We start from the raw sequence: 3,948 nt of genomic DNA, 5'->3' as shown, positions 1-3,948 counted from the left end.
ATAGCTTGTCACCCTCAGGATACCCAGGTATACCCTCATTCTCCCATAGTTGGTCACCCTCAGGATATTCAGGTTTACCCTCATTCTCCCATAGTTGGTCACCCTCAGGATATTCAGGTATACCCTCATTCTCCCATAGTTGGTCACCCTCAGGATATTCAAATTTACATATACCCTCATTCTCCCATAGCTTGTCACCCTCAGGATACCCAGGTATACCCTCATTCTCCCATAGCTGGTCACCCTCAGGATATTCAGGTTTACATATACCCTCATTCTCGCATATCTGGTCACCCTCAGGATACTCAGGTGCACCCTCATTATTTACGTTATACCTATAAAACTATGGAAAAGAAAGATGATATTTAAAAAGACGTTTAGTGTAATTTCAAGTAACCCTCCATACAAAGATGGCAATGCCCGATTTATAACGGTACCGTTCACGTGGATTTAACGGTTCTGTCAATATTCCAGAAAGCTGTGACTTTTGACCACAATTTGACCCATTAAACATAATATTTTAGCCTTTTTTCTAAATACTTTTTTGTCAGCATACACATTTTAAAGTTTGAATTAGATATCATATGTTCTTTAAACTATTTATTTCATTTCCGGGTTCTCTGTGAAAGTGGCTTGCGCATTTCTTGTTTATAAAAAGGAATGGAGAAAAAAACGAAATCTTATATATTTTTGATCAGATTAATGTTTCAAAAGTACCGTTGTAAATCGGGCATTGTCATCTTCGCATGGAGGGTCACTAGGAATTACGCTTACAGTCCCTTCAAGAAAACTAGATATGTGTGCATTTGAGTTTATTATGCATCAAATAGTTTATCATTAAGTAGATTAAATTTCACATTATTAAGTGAAATTAGTCTGCGTAAACTATACAGTTGCTGTGTTTCATCATGTAATAATCTACGTGTTTCATTTTCATTGGACCATTTTCATTGGACCATTTTCATTGGACCATTTTTATTTCTATTTCTATTTCTATTTCTATTTCTATTTCTATTTCTATTTATATTTATAAATTATCTTTTTTTCAGGATCCTTGTCCTCCGCCTCTTGTGGAGAAACCACGCCCCCCGAGGATATCCACGCCCCCTCCCCCGCCCCCCTTGAACTGTGTGGGGAGGACGGGTGGCGAGGTTCAAGTCTGGCCTCCTTGAGGTTAAGATGTAACATATAAATTCAAAATTCATCAAGTTTTTATTAGTTTCATTGTTTTCGAATTTTAGTATTGTTATTTGATGACTCAGATTGAATTCCTACTTTATATCTATCAAAGGACTTGATTACTTGCCACAAACTCGAATTTTGTGATCTCATTATCTTAGCAACCTGTAAACCTTGTATGTTTCAAACTTTGATTTGCAGCAGAAGGATTCATTGTTAGAAATATCAACGGTTTATGTTATCAGAGATAGAACTTTTGTATGAGTATCTTTAATCTAGAACGCTTGATCTTGATATCCAATGTGGGCACTTTAAAACAGATATTTGATCCCTTAATTGAAGGTATTGCTACAGGATATGACCACCAGGGGATATCAAAAAAGGATTAAATTTAATCCGTAGATCTGATTCAATCCGTAGATCTGCTTTAATCCGTAGATCTGATTTAATCCGTAGATCTGATTTAATCCGCTGATCTGATTTAATCCGTAGATATGATTTAATCCGTAGATCTGATTTAATCCGTAGATCTGATTTAATCCGTAGATTTGCATAAGATTGAGATCAATGCTTGATCCCGGGATTCTCAACAAGTAATTAAAAAAGAATGATATAATTAGAATTTGAGACAAGTAAACAGTCCCTTTAGTGAGAAACAAAAACTCTGGAATAGAAAGACGACTTTCAGACTCGAGTTGCGTCCTTAAATAATCTAATGAACAAGAGACACAGAAATGGAAAAAACTGTAAACAGACCCAGTTCACTCAATAAATTATTGAATAAGCCACTGCACAACTATTTGCCGCGTAAAAACATCAAATACATTATAGCATTGTTTTCATGTCGTCTTCATATTTCACAGTTTTCTGGCTCTTACTGTATCTTAACAAAAATTGTCATATCAAATTTCTTTATTGTTTAGAATATTTGTATCGAAAAATATTAATTTTGAATAAATTATAAAAAATGCATCTTTACTTCTTAGAAGAAAAGTATTTGAGCATTTATCAGTCGCCATACCAGTTTTCCCATAAGTTATGTACATACCACATATCCGTTATTGCGATGAATTGTACACTGTTTAATGTACATGTCAGTTTTCTAATAAATTGTGCCACTTTCCGATAAACTGTAAACTGTACATGTCAGTTTTTTTAATAAATAGTACACTGTACCCTGTACATGTTAGTTTTCTGATAAATTGTACCCTGTACATGTCAGTTTTCTGATATATTGTACACTGTACATGTCAGTTTTCTGATAAATTGTACACTGTACATGCTATTTTCCTGATAAATTGTACCCTCTACATGTCAGTTTGCTAATAAATTGTAAACTGTACATGCCAGTTTTCTGAAAAATTGTACACTGTACAATGTCCCTTTTTCCGATACTGTAAATATCAGATTTCCGTTAAAACTTAGACTGTACACTGTACATGTCAGATCTCCGTTAAAACTTGCATTGTACACTGTACAGATAAACTTGTACATATGCACAGCATATGTGCATTTAAAATATTGTTTATAGTGTATTTCTCTGCACATAACTTGATATTACATTAAAGTGTAGACCTAGTTTAAAGTGATCCTCTATTTCATATTTATAAAGTGGCATTTTGGATTCAAAACTGAACCCTTTAAAGCTCTGTTTGATCAAGAATGAATAAGTTTTTACTTATTAATTATTTTCGATTTGGTTTCTTGCGGATTTAAAACAAAAACAAATAAAAATGTCGCGGATTATATAAAAAAATTTTGTGGATTTTTTAAAATTTTCCAAAATTGAATTTTGTTAAAGGCAAATTTTTTGAAAATTCTATCATCCATAGGCTTTCCTTAGCTGGGGTCACGCGAGGTCCCACACAAAATTTGGGCCTGAAAGGATTTTTATCGGATACAAACAAACAACCAAACAGACAAGCAAGGTCTATGCAGATTACGTTATTACTGAATCCAGATTTTGTCCTGTAAATCGTAATTACTGAATTTCGTTACTCAACGTTATAATTTGATCCGGGTTTGTCCTGTATATTTTTAATACTACATCGAAATTTTGTCCTGTATATCTTCATGTTAATAGATCCAGATTTTGTCCTGTATATTATCATTACTTGATCCAGATTTTATTCTGTATACCTTCATTACTAGATCCAGATTTGTCCTGTATATCGTCATTACTAGATCCAAATTTTGTCCCGTATATCATTACTAGATCCAGATTTTGTCCTGTATATTATCATTACTAGATCCAGATTTTGTCCTGTATATCCTGATTACTAGATCCGGATTTGTCCTGTATATCCTTATTACTAGATCCAGATTTTGTCCTGTATATCTTTATTACTAGATCCAGATTTTGTCCTGTATATCCTGATTACTAGATCCGGATTTGTCCTTTATATCCTTATTACTAGATCCAGATTTTGTCCTGTATATGATTCCTAGATCCAGATTTTGTCCTGTATATTCTTATTACTAGATCCAGATTATGTTCTGTATATTCTTATTACTAGATCCAGATTTTGTTCTGTATATCCTTATTACTAGATCCCGATTTTGTCCTGTATATCTTTATTACTAGATCCAGATTTGTCCTGTATATCCTTATTACTAGATCCAGATTTTGTTCTGTATATCGTCACTGATAGATCCAAATTTTGTCCTGTATATCTTTATTACTAGATCCAGATTTTGTCCTTTATATCCTTATTACTAGATCCAGATCTTGTTCTGAATATCTTCACGTTACTAGATCCAGATTATGTC

Source organism: Eurytemora carolleeae, unplaced genomic scaffold, assembly GCF_000591075.1.
Source record: "Eurytemora carolleeae unplaced genomic scaffold, Eaff_2.0 scaffold334, whole genome shotgun sequence".
Lineage (NCBI taxonomy): Eukaryota > Metazoa > Arthropoda > Copepoda > Calanoida > Temoridae > Eurytemora > Eurytemora carolleeae.
This window is presented reverse-complemented; position numbering follows the sequence as displayed.